General features: G+C 40.5%; 1 long non-coding RNA gene across 1 annotated transcript; it reads right to left on the bottom strand.

Annotated features, from left to right (window-relative positions):
* Window positions 1–332: 332 nt before the first annotated feature.
* On the bottom strand, window positions 333–16,776 carry LOC146441499 (uncharacterized). Its single transcript, XR_014849936.1, has 4 exons — window positions 16,531–16,776; window positions 15,880–15,956; window positions 9,861–10,272; window positions 333–8,062 (listed from the first exon to the last, which is right to left on the bottom strand). It is a non-coding gene; the product is annotated as an uncharacterized LOC146441499 (long non-coding RNA).
* Window positions 16,777–17,705: the final 929 nt, after the last annotated feature.

Raw genomic sequence — 17,705 nt, 5'->3', positions numbered from 1 at the left:
TTAATGGTTTTAAAATATATATCTGAAGCTATACATGAGAAAGTGATCTAGGGTTTGATTTGGAAGCTAGTAACATGGCTTAATGGGAGGAAACCCTAAAAGCTATCAGTCACAATTAATTGGTTTTACTCAGAGATTTTGTGTTTCTGCTGTCGAGGTAGGATAGAATAGACAGCTTTCCAGTTTACCAAATGTTGCCACTCAGTGGTATCAGTGTAACTGTAATATCATGCTTTTTATTTATTTATGAGCACCATATGCCTGTCATGTCGGAAACCAGTGAATGTTATGTGTTCATTCATTAGGTTTCTGAAAACAACAAAGACTCCTGATTATATTGCACACCAGTCATTCTTGCTAGTGCTTTATTTCAGTAAATAATAGTGGTCTTCAGAACATTCAGTACACCATCAATTAAACACGACTGGAATGTCTCTGTATATCATCATATACATTTACTTACACACACATTTTATTTGCTAACACTATTATTAGAATGTCTGGGGCCTCAACCACCATGATTTGTTATGTAGGGCTGAAAATAAAAGTAATGTTTTTCTGTTAACATAGTAAGACTATCACTTTCGTCAGTGAGACATTTCTGCTGAAGTTCCATAATGCCATAGCTCCGTGAAAGCATTCAGCTAATAACATTAGGCACAGCTTTGTCTGCTAATCTGTGCACTTCCACCAACCACATCCCATTACAGAGAGGAGCAGAATGTCTAACCTCTGCTCTGCTCAGTGTGTGTTACACGGGTGATAGTTTGTCTAGGGAAGCATAAAGTTGGTAGTACACTCATGTTCCAGAAATCACAGTGTGAGAATCTTGGAAACCTCATCGTCTTCTCACTCTTCTTGCTGATGTACAATCTTTATATAGGATAAGTTCTTGAATAGTGAATTTCTGCTAAAAGTTTCCTAACTGGGGAAATTTCCATCACCTCTCTCCTGATAGTGTCCCCATTATAACAGATTTCATCATAGGTTTCTTTTTCCCCCCTGAAACATATTAATATTGCCGTATTCCAAAGTCCCTTTTGTTACAGTATCTGAGCTCTAAGCCACATGATCTTCAATTCTGATAAGATCCTTATTCCCAATTAAATCACCAAATGTCGACCACCAGCGGTAGCTTCTGATGGGAATATTTTTCCCTTTAAAGCACAGTGGAAGAGGTGACACAGAATTTCAGCGATCCAGCAAACAAATTCAAAGCTTGTGGCATGGTAGATTTAAGACACATTGCCTATCTGTATGAAAATAATAAGCATGTCAGGTGAAGCAGGAGTGAATGATGAGTGAAGCCAGAAGGTTGAATGCAACCATAGAAGTTGCAGTGAGCATATCATGTTGGTAGGGGAACACAAGGAAAAGATATGTTAGAAAAAGACCCAAGGGAAAGGGTTTATGAATACCAAGTCTATTATGAATACCAAGTGCTATACTGAATAGTGCTGCCCAGTGCTAGAACAGGTCAGAAGGTAGAACGAGGCTGGTGCCTGGCATGAACAGAAGTTGTCCTATGATGCTGCAATGGAGGGAGCACTGATGCCAGAAGCTGAACCTGCAAAATCACAAAGCTCTCACACCCACCATGTGACACGAGTCTGAACAATGATTCTTAATGTTGACGGCAAACAAGGCAGTTGTGCTGGGGAAGGAATAAATGGGGATTTTCAGACTAGCTAAAGCTTAGAAATTGGAGTGTGAAACACCTGACTCTCATACTCACCTGAGCTGGTCACAGGCAACTAAGAGACAGCCATTTAACAGATCTGCAAATCCCATTGATGTTCCATGTGGCTTAATAGCTGAATGACTGTCTGCTGAGCACACTCTTGTGCATCTTCAAAATGTTGCACGCCACCACAATACCCAATGGGAAAACCAGTGCTTGGAGCTGTCTGCTGAGCCATGTGCACATAGCCTGGACTGATACAACCACGTAACTCATTACTTGCTTGTATTTTGTATGCAAAACAAGAAGTCCTGGTACAAAGAGTATTGTTGAGAAAAAAATTCTCAACCAGTCTAAACTGGTGGAGCACTGCTAAAAGCAAAGAATGAAATCAAATTACATCAGGTTGCATCTGACCTGCAGTCAAACAAGCAGGAAAAAAAGAGAGGAAAGAAATACGGGGATGCTGGTGAAACACAGCCACTAAACCCCGGCCAGTTATTATTACAAGGGATTAAACTGGCAGTCGACAAGCTGTATGCCAGACATCTGCCTCACAGAACACTGCACATCCCTTAGTAGAAAAGAAATGTGGATACATGGGTAGAAGTGCAGAGAAGAGCTCAAACACGCCTCGGGTCCTTAGTCCTTAGTTTGAAACTGATGACACGAATACTGTAGTACTGTAGCTCTGGATTCAGGAATAGCCATGTCAGTGGCCCCATGCACTCTCAGCCCTTCACAGGAGTGACTCGTGCTTCCCTGTCAGAGAGCTGGAAGGTTCTAATTTATGACCCAACCCCATACTTTTTTTTTTTTAAGGGCCTTGTATTGTTCTTCTTGTATTGCTTTTACTGGGGAAACCTAGTTTGTCAGAAAATTTGCTTTCATCTCATTGCTGAAGCAATTAGAGTCCAAAATGTTCCCTTGACTACTTTTTCATCAAGAGAAAAAGAGAGGTTTCAGTGTTCCTCAGCTCTCACCCAGGGATATGTCTGCTAATCACAGCATGAGCAAAGAAGAGAGAGAACTGCTCCACAGAACTGTCCTTTCCTTTCCTTTGGAGCTATCCACGGGACAAAGGCACATAGAGGAAAAGTGGATAAATTAAATTTGTGCTCCATCTCCTTCTCATAACATCTTTTGCTAGGGATGTGAAGTTCTTCATGTTGTGACTTGGACAATCAGACTAGAGCTTGAGACTTTCTTTGCAAGGGCTGAAGAGAACATTTAGGAGGGAAGATGGACTTTAGCCAGAGGTCATCCCATTTATGTGCTGTCCTCTCTCTAGATACACAGTGCATTCCCAGTCTCACACATACTGTGCTCATGAGTTGTGTTGTAGGAGAATGTAGCTTGTTTACTAGCTCAACCATGTTTTCTGATCCAAAGATATCATGTTGCTGTCAAGTATTTTTAGTCTGAGCTTCTTACTATCCAGTTTACTTTGCAGTCTTGGTTTCTTCAGCTAAAAATAGTTCCAATACAACAATAGCTTTTAGGTGGTTCCACTTGTTGGATTAGATGTGATTTGTTAAAAAAAATAGCAGCATGCAATGGTTGCTCAGTGCCTTCATTCCAGAAGGACCTCGGAGAGATTTACTACCCTGTGCTGAGTCTCACCACCTGCTGCTGCGGTACAGCCAGTGCTCCTCTGTGACACAGCATTCCTCTTCTTCAACGACTGTCAGACCACATTATCTTTGCTGTTCAGGGAGATTTTTTTCCTGTCTGTTTTTTTGGGGTGTTTTTTCTTTTTTTTTTTGGTAGGTAGAAAGGAGGTAAATTAGAATTTGGCCCAAACACTAAAGTGGAATAAACCTCCTTCTGCAAAAGCTTCTGGAGGCTTTCTTCACACCCTGCCAAAAGGTCAGGATCTCTGTAGTATGATCCCTCAGTAAGGTGACACCTGCAGGTATACAGCACTGCTCCCATCCTCCTGTGATATCCAAGCAGAAGTGACTCAGAAGGGAGGAGCTCTGCCTGCACTGAATCACCATTGCTTTCTATATTTATCCTACAAATTTGAAAGTCAAATTCTGTCAAAAATTTACCTGTAAGTTTAACCTGTAAGATTCTAGCCCCAAGGGCTATAGCTTCAAAACTATGCAGCAGGTTGGTTTTTTGTTGTTTTGTTTTGCAGTACAAGTGGAAGTTTGAGCATGTTACCGCTTGAGCAGCGGGAGTTTCTTCAGCGTAACATCTACATACTCATTGCTGCAACCCAGTAAGGTAATGTGAGGTTTCTAAGCATTCTTACAGCCTTTATTGTCCTCAGTTGGAAAAGGCATGACTTTTGCCTTTAAAAAGAAGTAAAAAAACCCAACCAACCAAACTCAGGCTTTGTCATGAGAATAAAAATAGTACTGTTTGGCTGGTTTGTCATGTTTGTCCCTTAGTCTTAAGTTTCACAGTTCATATAAGGTGTGAGGTTATGAAGTAGGACACAGAAAGTATGTTGGGCTCTAATGCCTCCATTTTCACCTCTGGAAAGGACCTTTGCTGAGAAAATACAGCTGTGAGTCTGTTAACAGTGCTGTAGAAAAGATATATTGTCTTCTGGTTAGCCATGTGCAAGGATCAAGTTGGATTTAATTCTACTGAAGAATTCTTGTGGCTTTGAAAGATGGACCCAGTCAACATGAAACAATTAAAATTTCATATTAATTGCATATAAGAATCAGGTATAGTGCTTGGATTTTTAAAGACAAAATGTAGACTGTATTTTGAGACCTAAGCATCCTGCCTACCCAATTAGCATTTGTCAGTATCTTTTAATTTTCACTGAGGTTTATCAATTCTTTTAAAAATTAGAGTTTCAGCAATTATTCTTCTGAAATGTGCTCATTTTACCAAGATCTGCAATGGAGTACAACAAGGGGACATAAAAAGAATCAGCCCACTTGCTGGCCTGATCTTGCACATTGCCTTTTCACTGGGAGCTGCAAGTATGCTGCCACACGCTGTTTCCCTAGGGAATGTGGAAAAACGTAAAAATATTGAATTTGCTCCAGTGGGTCTGTGCAAACTGACCTGGTCTGATCTGTACCATTTGAAAAAAGCTGGCCTAGGCAGGATTGTCTCTCTTCAAAGCACAACAGTCAATATTTAGGGGCCTAAAATGCAATATGATTAAATCAGAATTAGAAGAAATTGTATTCCTGCACACTGATCTTGCTACACTGGCTCGCTGGCTCTTACTACACTGATCTTGCTACACTGGCTCTACTCTCATACACAAAATGTCATGCATTCCATATTAAAAGCAGGTATATTGAATGAAATAATGAGACACCAACATGTTCATCTTAAAGCATATTTTTTGCAAACTCCCTGGGAAAATTCCTGGTCATTTCAGTCTATCAGCTATTTCCTTGGTACTTATTTTTCTCTTTTCATCTTTGAAACTCAATAAGGAAATAAAATACCAACATAAATAAATGAAGAAGAAGGTTTCTCAACACCAATAAGCTAGACAAAAGAAACAGAACACTAGAGAATGTTTATTTATTCATGACATCTTCATGAATGCCATACTTTTGGAGGGAATGGGAGATTTTTGTTCATGTTCAATTCTCAAGCATGTTAACAGGTTTTATTAAAATGGAGCAGAGGAGGGGAGGCAGCTAGCTTGAAGAAAATAGAGACCCTAAATTCAACTAGATTAGAAGTTCATGAGAAATACTAGTGAGTAAGAAGAATAATTTAAATTTGATATTATATGCAGGGGATGGGAAAATACTTTCATAATCTTATTTAAATAGAGGAAGTATTTGTGTAAGGATGCATAGTTGTGTGGAAATGCAGTTTGTTCTGGAGGATTTATTCTGTTCTCTTCTCTGCTCTGTAAAAGCATCCTTTGTAAGTTTACTAGTTTTGTCTGTGCTGTCATCCTAATAGGCATCTTCTTAAGCATGTGAAAAGGCCCCTAGAAAATAACAGAATTCCTTTTAATGAGTTCAGTACATGCACAAGTGTTTTCAAGATCTCAGAGTATCCCTGCGGTTGAGATCCATACCGCCTGTCTCTCTTTGTGGCTGTTTTGAGTTAGCATGTAGCACAGGGAGTTCTGGCTTGGGGATTCTCTGTACTGCTGTGACCCTGGATGCATCAGGAAAACAGTCCTAAAAGTGAAATTCAGGAATTATGCAATAGTTTTCTCATCTCACTGACTAGGAATTGACAGCAAAGTATGAGAAGATAGAAGCAGGGAAAAACAACCCCCTGGACTGGCAAGGGTATAAATTAAAATTTCAGATCTGTCCCCAGCATGTGAAATTTCTCAGAGCCCTGTCTTTGCAATATGTTGTATAACTTCTCTTGCCACAGAAGCTTAGGGACTCTGGTGGTGTCTAGCAATCTTAAAGTCTACATGTAGCAAAACCATGCCGCACCTCAGATCAGATTCAAGAAAACACTCACCAGAGTCTGTTTGCTGTTTGTATGGTCTGTCTAATGTCATTTCAAGTTATCTGATAGCAGTTCTTAAAATTCTGGCAGTTTCCATGCTGTTAGGCAAATGATGCTTAGAAGAATTAACATATATATATGGTCAGTGACACAATACAGAGCAGTATGTGGGCCTTTCATTAAGTGGGTTTTTTGGTAAATATTTTTCTATCCTCAGGATTCCTTTGCATTTATTTACATTTTCATTATTCTTTTTGAAACAGCATGTGCATTAGAAAACAAATGTCAGATAACCCTACATTGCAATGGCTACCCCATTAACAAACAGCCACCTTGAGGGTGGGGGTAGCCTCCCAATGCAAACATAAAGGACCTCAGATTTTTATGAATTCCTCACCCATGCCGGGGCGGGGAGAAGGACGTGAAGTTACTCTCTAATACAGGACAAGTTTAGTAGCATTTAATTTTACTAGGAATATTTGCTTTAAGACACTGTATTAGTAAAGAAGAAAATATGCCAAAAACCAGTTGTATGTTCCCAGGGCAGCCTGGGCCAATGCACTGGTACTGCTGCTGTGGGTGCTGATGTGGGTGAGAGGTTACCAGTTTCCTTTGCTCTCTTTGCTGTGTCCAGAAGGTGAGTTGTGTCAGGAGGGGTTTGAAAGCTAAAGATCAGAGGGAAAGCAGTCATGTCAGCTCCAAGTATTTTGTTGCTGATTTTCTAAATGCATTATTTCAGCTATAGCTCTGTTGCTAGTGTAAATTTCCTGCATTGATGAAAGAAAAGAAAAACAAACACCAAAGTTTCCAAGTTAGAGGTTCACTGAGCATATCCTTTGCTCTGACATCTCTGTATGGCTTTGCTGCTCTTTTGGTTGTGTGGAGGGTGTGGCTTGAGCTTTACAAACCTAATGCCTCTCTTGCATAAGCAGATTTTTTTTTTCTCCAATGTATCACATGATAATTATCATAAATAAATAAATAAATAAACAAATCTACATTGGAGTGTGTCCTCAATCTAAAACCTCACATCTGAGTTGGCACAGAGTTGTCTCTCTGTGAAGAGACACTTAAAGATCAATATTAACAATTTAATAGTTGATGTAAGATTGGCAAGGTGAGACACACTGGGAGTTACAAAGGCTTATTTCATAGAGAGATATGATTTATATTGGTGTCTAAAAAAGGTGTCAGCTCCCACTGAACCTTCTCCCGAGTGGGGCAATCAGAAGTCTGAGTACTTTCTCGCCTCTTGCCCCAGTGCTAACACAGATTCTTGCACAGCTGACAAGACAATGAACAAAATTTCTCAGTCATGGCATGGAAAAGATCACTCTTCTCTGCTGAAGAACTGTTTCCATGAAACTTGTACAATCTTAACAAACTCCGAGGACTGATCTCCTTTGCCGCATTTGGTTGACACTGCCAATGCATTTGTTAGTTCTTAAGGGAAGGGAAAGAAATAGTTGGACTGACTACATACCTTTGAGGCCACTGTTTATAAAAAAAACAGGAATATAAAACCAGAGAGGAAATATAGACCTCTCCTGGAAATGCCCTCTCATTTGGCAATGGACAATATTGGTGTTTGAAATGATTTTTGAGATGTTGGTTTACATACTCAGGGAAAAAAATAAAAAACAAAGCAAGCTCAGACAACCCCTTCATGTCTTTGAGCTCCACCAAAGTGCAGACAAGCTCACAAAGCCCTCTGAGATATCTACAACCCACCAAAGAAACAATCCACAAAGCATGGAATTTGCAAAATTCCAAGGAGGCTGTGGCCATGTTGGCAAGTTCAGAGACCATGCACAGACATGACTTGGACATTTGCACCATGTTGCGTGTAGGGCCTATCTTTTGTGATTGACATGGCCAGAAGAATATTTTGCAGATAGGGTCTTGTGAAGTGTGAGCACCTTTTATTTTCTGGTTTTGCTTAATATAGATACAGGGGTCAGCCAGCACTGCCTGGTGAAAACAGCAGTTTGGTTTGTGGCATTTTTTTCCCCTAACCTTGCTTTCATCTGATGTTGGTGATGAAGGGGTCACTTTAGTATCTGAAGTCAGAGTTGGAGTCTATGAAGTTTCTCAGTGTAGCAGAGGGTCGCTCTGTACCAGGGAGGCAGGAGAGCAGTAAGAAGATGGGAAAACAATGGATTCCTTTTTCAAGTTCCTAATAATTTTTTAACTAATGTAAAATACTGCTGAAAAGGGACCTTTGTCTAAAATACTTGGACATTACGTTTATTATTTTACTCTGTAGAAGCATGTTTAATACAAACAGGCAAACAAGAACAGCCTGACAACTTTTGCCATTGTTAGGAACATGGGGACACCATTGCTGATTAGAAGCAAAACTACATCCAGAAAATATTTGTTGCCATAGTGACCATATTTCGTTGATTCCTTTTTCTGCTGTACAGATCTGATTTAATTATTTCAGATATTTATAAATAGCTTCCCGTGGGGCCCAAAACTAATGGCTGCAAAGTAAAGTTGGAAAGACTTTGGATGTGCAGCTCAGCATGGTGAAATGGAGACTCCACTTCAGCAAAGCAGTCAGTGTGAGCATGCAGTTTTAAGCACTGCATCTCTTTCCAGAGGACTGCATGTGTGCTTAAAATCATACATGTGCTGAAATAGTCTGTTGCAGCTCACAGCAGATAGTGAACATTTCTATTTTAAACCATGTGGTTTGTTTTAATTTAACTTTCATAAACTTCAGTAGAAATAAGTCCTTAAGTAGTTACACCATTAGTCATACTAGGAGTGACCATTTGCTCACTAGGCAGTTGCTGTGAGCATTAGAATAAATATGGGCATGTACACCTCTCATGGTTTCATGTTCCTTCCACTAATCCCCAGGCTCTGTGATTCGTCCTCTGCAGCCCTCTTCCCCTTATTTTTGTTTATACGAGTGCCAGGTAAATGGTTGAAACACATGCATTTCACAGTTGCCTAAAAGGGAATTTCTCTGCAAGTGTGCGAGTTGAGCATGCAGTGTGTGTAATCTCCAATAGTTCAGATCCCTTCAGATGAAATTCTCTTGAAAGCTTCATGATACTAAAGTGCCAGAAGTCTTGCAAATACTCTTAATTGTTTGCTTAGAAAATTAATTCCACAGCCTTTGATCCTGTATTGTCTCGGGTATTAATTTTGCCTTTTAAGTGCAATCACAGTCAGTTTGTGTGAGAAAGAGGAAAAGGTTAAAAATTTACCATTCCTGCTGCTTTTCAGAGGTTTTATCCCCTCCAGTAAAGCATGGCATATGCAAGTGGTTCTCTCCACCTTTGGCACATCAGGGGGAATTAGCATGTAGTCCAGCAATGCAAGGGACAGCTGAACCTGAAGGAACTTAAAATTTACACTGACACAAAGTATCATCTGCAAAGACAAATAATCAAAAAGCTGGTTAACACCTCTAACATAATCTTTATCCATACTCCTTTCACATATTTTCAGAACATGGTTTGTATCAGACATTTGACACTTTTCCTAGCCTTCTGCACTCAGACTTTCCTAAAATATGCAAATTTGCATTGCAAATCTGTTTTTGTCAGAATCCAGGTGGCATCTCTGCAAAAAAAGGTCAGGTTTGGTTTTTAGTTTTTAATGTTCCTCAGCTTCCCTGGGGTGCCAGTCATGTTTCCTCCCCCCAGAAACTACATGGTCTTTGCAATTTTTTTAGACTTATGAAGAGTCAGATTCCAGGTCCCTCAGACTACCTATAAAGAGAGGACAAAATCTTCAGAATTCACTCTTTTACCTGCTCTGTGAATCCACAGGAAACAGTCAAGATATCCTGAGACTGTATCTGAAGACATCCCATGGCAACATCTGATCTGCAAACATTCCTCTTGAAGCTGTGCTGCTGGACAGGAGAAAGGTCTCTTCCTGTGACATTTATTTTGGAATATTCATCAGCTAAGGAGGCCTGGTATCTACTTTCCTTACTTACCATGCATGTTAGTGGGCAGCCTGCCCTCCATTTTAGCCAGCTGAAATATTCTGGGGTGTGTTACTACTTTCCTCTTCCATGGAGTGGCTTTTCAGGGAGGTACAGCAGTTTTCCCAGAGCTGGGGGTTAAGGCCAGCAAGGAGTACCAAAGCTCGCTGTGTCCTGGTCCTCCTGTCTCATGGGATCAAGGGCAACGATGTCTCCCACAGCAGTAGATTTCCTGGGATAATTAGTTGATAATTGTGAGCTTTTTTGTTCAGCAGTCTCCACCGTAGTTTCCTCTCAGTACAGTTGCCTTGAACTTAGTGGGAGATTGTTCAAATAAATAAGAAGTGTTTTTGATTTTAACCCAGTAAGTTCCTGTCTTAGAGCAGCAACGTCATGACAAAGAGATGCTTTCGTTCTGATGCCATATTTAGCAGAGGTTTGGAACTTTTACATCCCAAAATCACGCAATTAGTGTGGGAAGGAAAAGCCCTCTTCTATGCTTCTCACAACACCTCCGGCTGAGGAAGGGCCATTTTGTGTCAGGAGCTGAAACAGGCAAAGTCGAGTAAAGGAGGCAGGGACAGGCATTCCTCTGCCTTGGTGAAGCAGAAAAGGAGATGGGGGAGAACCCCTTGGAAGAGGACTCAGAGAAGCACAGAAGGGTTAGTCTGTGATATACTGTACAAGGTAACCAGAGCTGAGCCGGGCAGCAGGCAGCCCCGCAAAGCGTGGCTCCAGCACTCTGCGTGCAAGGGGCTGTTGTCCATCAGCTCCAGCCTGACCCTGCACAGGCTGTTATCACAGCTGTTGGAAACTGTTATGTCAGTGTACCCTTTCAGTCTCTTCAGGAATAGAAGATGCTGTGCTCTTTTGGATTTTTTAATGCCCTGCTTAGTCTGGATCACAAGTTAGTGAGACATTGATAATTTTAACCATGTACTATACAGGGCTATTTGTTTGTATTCCTGGGACGTGCTTTTTGTTTCTTGCAAACACTTCCAGAGGAAATTTATGCAGAAAGGAGCTGGAATAATTTCTCTTTCCTTACACCTTTATCTTTTTCTGCTAAACATTGCCATGTTATCACTGCATTTTTTTAAAAGAAACTTCTCTGTATGAAATTTCCTTTTGGCACTGTGTAATTTTTTTTCCCAATAATTTTGTAAGGGATGGTATCAGTTTGGGTCTTACCTTCATTAAAAATGCACTACAATTTGTGCTCTCAACTTTAACAAAAACACTGTAATGCCAATTTTACAATTGTATTCCCTGCTTTTCTACCCCTGCTGCTGTTTGATTTTCAGAGAGAAATGGAGAAGCTAAATATTTATACAAGGGAAACTGTATTTACATAATCAATAAGTGGGAAAAGCCAAGAAATAATTCCACCTTTAAGTTTCAGTTTAATTCCCTTTAAGTTTCAGTAATGCTGCATGTAGGCTGTTTCAAAGAGAAGTTGTACCCTTGTCCCAGCTTCAGCAGACATCCTTTTAACTGCTTGTATTCCTTTTAGATTCCTTTGCATAAAATAAAAACTCCCGTTGTGTCTCAGAAATTCAATATGATATGGAAACCAGATAGGTTGGGTTGCTTTTTTTAAAATAAATGTCTTCTGCCCAACTTTAGTATGGCAAGGAAATTTGATTATCACTTGTTGACAGGTATGCAGGTCATGTCAAGTGTTTCTGACATGTCTATTTTAAGTTAAGCTACAATTTGTATTTTGATTATGACAGAGTAAAAATACTTGGACAACAGATAGTCTTTGCCTGTGAATGAAAATTGGAACATGCAAGTTATGGTCAGACAGGCTTCTTTTAGGGAGATGAGGCTTTGATTGGGTCACTGCCCAGAGGTGCTAATTAAAAATAAAGAAAGGAACAAAACTCCATACCATCCTCACTCTCTTAAAAACAGAAAAACATCAGAACAACACAGGACAAATAACATGAAATTACTTGTGAAAGGCAGCTGGAGATTTTTTGCTTGTCCATTTAAGTCAAGTGATAAAGTATCCATCTCCTTCTGCTTAACTAACTGTTTTATTCCACAAGCCTGCATTTCTGCAGCATAGCAAGATGTTTTAAGAGTGAAATACCTTGTGGGTCCTGGCTCCTTTGGCTCACAGCAGTGAGTAACTCAGTCAGAGTCAGCAGCTGACACCCAGAAAGAAGCTGGTGTGAGGTCAGGAACAGGGATCCTAGCTGGCTTGCTGGCATGCTGGAATCAGTTGCCCCCTTCATGCCTTTGGGACTCAGTAGCAACAGGATTACTGCACAGCCCTCCGAAAGTCCCCAGGTCTGAAACTAGGGGTTGTGTCTCTGTGTGGGGTCTGTAATGTTAGGAGCAAAACAAAGAGCCCAGTTAGAGGCCATTTATCTGTGCCAATATCTGGGGACATGGGCTCACGAGAAGCGGAGTCCCAGTTTGGCTAACAAGGGCACTAGGCTTGAGATCAGTCCTCAACAGAACAAACTTTAAGTGTTGCTTTCGAAGCAGTTGTCATGTAAAGTCTGGAAGCAAGGAGTGTGTTGGTCAGTATTCAGCTCTCTCCCTTTGGAAGCAGACTGTTTCTTGGAAGAAAAAAGTTGTCAGAGGAGTTGTTTCTGAAGAGGGGGATGCTGAAATTTGCTGGATTCAGTGTCTGTTTGGTCTTTATCCAGCTCTCAGCTCAAAGGCAACACTTGTGATAATACATTTTCTTCACCATAGAGACAAATGCACCTCCTGAGGGAAAAAAACAGTTGCTTTGACATTTCAGGCTGGGAAACCTGTCCTTGACACATGCACAGGCCCTGATACATGGTGTCTTGGCTTCGCATGCTTACGGCTGTCTGGGAGGTTGGCACTGTCCCTGTTCAAAGGCAGTGGCATGCCAGCACTGCAGTGGTGAGGTCCCCAGCAGAGATGTTTGCACTGGGAAGGCAGCAGAGCATGGCAAATGCCATCTCTGTCATAGGAGAGGATGTTCTCTGCATTAGCCATGGCGTTGTGCACTTGCTTACCTGTGGTAACATATTTATGTTAGCAAAAGCCCCAATGAGACAGGGGAAAAAGAAACAGAGCTTATGTTATGTTGTGGCTGCCAGCAGTCACAAACTACACTGTGGCAGGAAGCTGAGTGTAAGAATCAACTGTTTTCAGACTTCTTCTGGGAGCTGCAGTCTTGATTTGCAGAGCTGCCAAAGACCCACAGTGCTTATGCTTTCAGCTGGATGGGGGAGTTGTTCTGGAAATATGTCCAAGGGATTTAAAATCAAGCCCCGGGCTAGCAACAGCGCTGCATGACTAAATATTGGTGTCCAAAGGAATAGATAGCACTGAAAAAGTGACTCAGCACAGAGGTGACCAGGCTGGAACATAAATCATTAATATGAGAGATAAGGTGAAGCACAAATAAGGAACATTCCTATTCTACAGTATTACTCCTGTGGTTCTGCAGCCATAGTCACCATTTCATAACACTGGCTGGCCAAGACTATGTAAAAACTCAACCCAAACAAATGTACTCTTGGCTTCAGTGGTGAGGCTCTGACAGTTTTGGAGAGTTCAATACAGCCAGGTTTACTGCCTGTTAGTGCTTCTTCACCACTGTAATTCTCCTTTGGCAGAATAAGTGCTTACTGAGTATCTGATTATAGAGCTGAGGTTATGGGCCCATAAAACCAGAGGACACTAAGAGATAATCTCTACATGTGACAGCAAGATGAGCAATCACATCCAAACACAAACTATGCCATTAGTATTACTTATTTTTAAAGCACCATTATCCCTGCATTGTTCCCTCTCATTAACAATTAGTCATTCAGACCCTTGAGAACTTTAATATGATAATCCCTACAAGCTCATCAGGCAAATCTCACATGGTCACGATGTTCCATGCAAGATTTATAAGACGGAACTGGCTGGATGTGAATGTGGGAGTAACGGTCCATAAGCAAATGTGACATAAAAAGAAGTGAGGCAGGAAAGCAGCCTACTGAACTCAGAAAGCCTGGCTGTAGAGGGACATGCTGTTATTTCAAAATGGCTTTCATCTTTTGGGGCGGAAGGGAGTCATTTTGTCATAGAAGAAACAACTACATAATGTCCACAGTATTTACACACTGGTCAATGAAAGTCAGCCCCTGGTTTTGAAATCCTGTAGCTGTATGCATTTTCTGTTTGAATGCTGTGTTAGGAGAGCCTGTGCCCCTCCATTTCCTCCCCCTTCTTTCCCTTCTTTTCAGCAAAAAGAGACCTCACCAACAAAGAGAAAATAGATTGAAAGCTCTTGCATCCAGACTCTTTCAAGCAAAGCTTGAGAGAGACTTTGGCACATAATGTCTCTAACATTATGTTCACTGCCCTTAGAAAGCAATAACCCAATCAATTCTGCTGGCAGTTAGCAAGTGCAGTGATTTCAACACAGATGAGAGAAGAGAGGACAAAGAAAGAATATGCTTAGAGCATCCCTTTCACTATGAACCTAGGGGCCAGCTGGAGTGTTTACAAAGCTCTAAGGCCGGCCAGCAGGGAGTTGCAATAATCTAATTTTAATTATGTGACAAAAGCATGAAGAATCATTTCAAGGGCTAACAGAGGAAAATGGTTGCAGCCTGCCAATATTCCTTAGATGGTAAAAGAAGACAAGTTAACTCACAGAATTTAGTTGTTTCTTAAAAGACTAAATGGGATCTATCACAACTCCCAGCCTGTTGTTTTTACAGAACAAACTGGTTGCCAGAAAAAGGCTTCAGATGTCAAAGAACGTTCCCAAGAGGCATCTAGGAAAAACAGCAATACCTATGCTCCTCTTATTAAATAAAATATATACTCTACCAGCAAGGAAACAAAGAACTGTAACCACATTAAACTGGCTGATATGAAATGCTGTGTACACAAATATATGTATACTATATATATATATGTATGCTAGGTATAAACTGATAGGCCTGCAGTCCAACTTCTCCAGGATCACACCAATAAAACAGCTGTTTTGCTGTCCTGAGCAAAGAACAGAAAGGAAAGGAGAGGGAAAGGGAAGGAGAGGGGAAGGGGAGGGGAAAGGGTAATGGGCAAGGGGGAAGGGGTAAGGCCCAAGTCTTCCTGTTTTGCACACATCCCAGTTTTTTGGCAGAAAAGGAGTGCTGTCTCCTGGCAATGAGCCAAATTATTTTAACTTCACTGTGTAGAGGGTCATAGTGAAAATGTGGGTAAACCAGTGACATTTCATGCTACCAGAAGGTGAATCCATAGGTATTTATTGTAGGATTTTCTTTCTGGATGAAGACTGAATCCAAACACTTAGCACAAGATTATCCTTAATTTTATTTTTCAGTAATACTTTATGCTCTCCTCTTTCTCTTTAATCTGCTGTTGCATACGGATTTTGTGCTTTGATTTTATTATTGCTTGAGACATCTAGTAGTGAACAAAATTTCAGTCTTTTGCAAAGGAATTATTGGAAATACTGCATTTTCAAGCAACTCACATTCAATAATTTAACAATCACTGGGGCTTCATGGGAACTTTCACATAATGGCATAGCTTGTTTCAGAGCTTAGTGACATGCTTGAGCAGTTCCCCTTGCCACAGCATCACTTTGATGACAATGCTACATAGGATGCCAAAAAGTGCAGGTAGCCTGGTTTTGCTTCTACTCTTCATTATTCCATTAAGTGGAATAACATGCTTCTAAATAAGTTCATGGCTTTCAAGTTCAAGAAGTGTTTATAAATGGTAAAATCTTTAGTTAAAGTACCTTATCATAATTCAGAGCATTTGTCATTTGAAATAGGAGCATACTGCACTAATATGTATATTTTAGGCAAGTGCAGAGTATGGTGTATGTACTCACTGTTTTAGCATAGTTCTGTTTTCATCTGGGTCCACAGTTTTGCAGAGAGGGTGTATTGTAGGAAGAGGATTTGTCTCCTGTATAGCCAACAGAAAAGCACATGAAAGTGATGTACTATTTATTGTGCATTTCCTCAAAATCCATGTGGTTCTCTCTATAGAATCAATTAGGTCTCTCTGTAGAGTGACTTTTGTAATGAAGACCTCTACACAAATACAAATGATGACTAATAAGGCATTATACAAATCATTATTAATAAAGTAACAAACAAAACTTTTCTCTGCTAACATCCGTTACTCTTCTTTAAAATGATCTCAGTGATAATCACTACTAAATTGAACCTCAGAGTAATTATTCACAGCAATACTGCCAGAGGATATTGCTATCTACAAATTACTTTTCCCCATTATGTGACAGTGATATTCTTGTTCTTGATCAATATTGTCATTCCTATTTGCATAACCTGAGGTCTTTTTCTGTCAATTTAGCCACTCTTGCTTGGTTTTCCTTCCAACACCAAGTGCTTTAGGCTCAGGTTAATAGTGTCTTTTTTCATTTCTCTGTAGTAAGATTTTAAGGTGTGATTTAGCATTCCTTTGCTAATTTTCAACCTCTCCCTGGCCCAGGTTCTAACGTTGACATCTTGTATACCCTTTGAAAATAAGGCTGCTGTCACATGTTAACGTGTTCTGCCATCACACCTTGAATCAGGACAGCTTCAGGCACAGATAAAGCAGGCAATCTCCTGTCTCCAGTCATCCATGCTCCTCAGTGACTGCCTGTGGTACCTGTGCTGGAGGAGATGGCAATGAGCTATTTTACCACTCTTTGCTGTCTGGGCATCAATTCTTGTTACCAGTGACTGAAGACGAACAAGGTGAACAAAGCAGTAATTACTGTTTGTCTGGGCTGGGCATGGCTCTCCCTTACAGCTAAAGTCACTGATGCCTCTCTTGAGAGGTGCTGCTGGGAATACTGAGAGATGTACATGATGTACATGTACTACATGATGCTACACTGGGTCTTAAAATGTGAAATAAATAGGTTTTGCAGCTAGACAACAACTATTAGCCTGTCAGTGCTTGAGTTCAGCTAAATGCCAGGTTTACATTAGTAAATGAAACTTATTTTGAGTCCTTCTAACCAAGCTGTAAGCTGTTCCTGCCTCCTTGGAGCGTATCCTAGGCATAAAGTCAGATGGATGAATTCTGGGCAAATCATTGGTTTAATTTAGAATCCACATTAGAAAAGGGAAGAGTGGGGGAAAAATTAGGAGAAGAATTTGGGGTTGTCATCAGCTTTCTGGTGATACAGATGTTTGTATAAAGGTTTATGACTAACTGCTGACCTGAATAATTCTTCAAATAGCTCTCCTGTAAACATTTTATACTCTACTGTTATTTTCTTAATAATCTGGTGAGGGACATCTGCAGTTTCTGGAAAACTGAAGTAATTTGCCATGAAATTGGCAAACTAGGGCAGGTTTTGATAAACAGTCCAGAGGCAAAAAAATAAGGAAGGGTAAGGCCGTAAAACAATTGTCATTTTCAAAACAATCCACTTTAACTCATTTTAGAAGTGACCCTCTTTAAATTTTAAAATGAATTTTCAAATGTAGGGTCTTGAAGCTAGATTGAATAACTCCACATGCAGCCAGCAGGATTCTTTTTCTCTTATTTGATGCAGAGCCTGAAGTGAAAAGTCCATTATTCAATCAGTTCCAAAGGGTGTGAGTTTCAGAAGCCAGAACAGGTTACTGAGATGGGAGAGCAGGGCAGAGTGGAGGGTGTGATAAGCTCGGCACTAGCTGTTGGTTGACATTACAA

This window comes from Lichenostomus cassidix, chromosome 2, assembly GCF_008360975.1.
Source record: "Lichenostomus cassidix isolate B80296 chromosome 2, HeHo_3.0, whole genome shotgun sequence".
NCBI classification, from domain to species: Eukaryota; Metazoa; Chordata; class Aves; order Passeriformes; family Meliphagidae; genus Lichenostomus; species Lichenostomus cassidix.
Note: the sequence above shows the minus strand (reverse complement) of the source record. Positions and strands in the feature narration are given on the sequence as shown.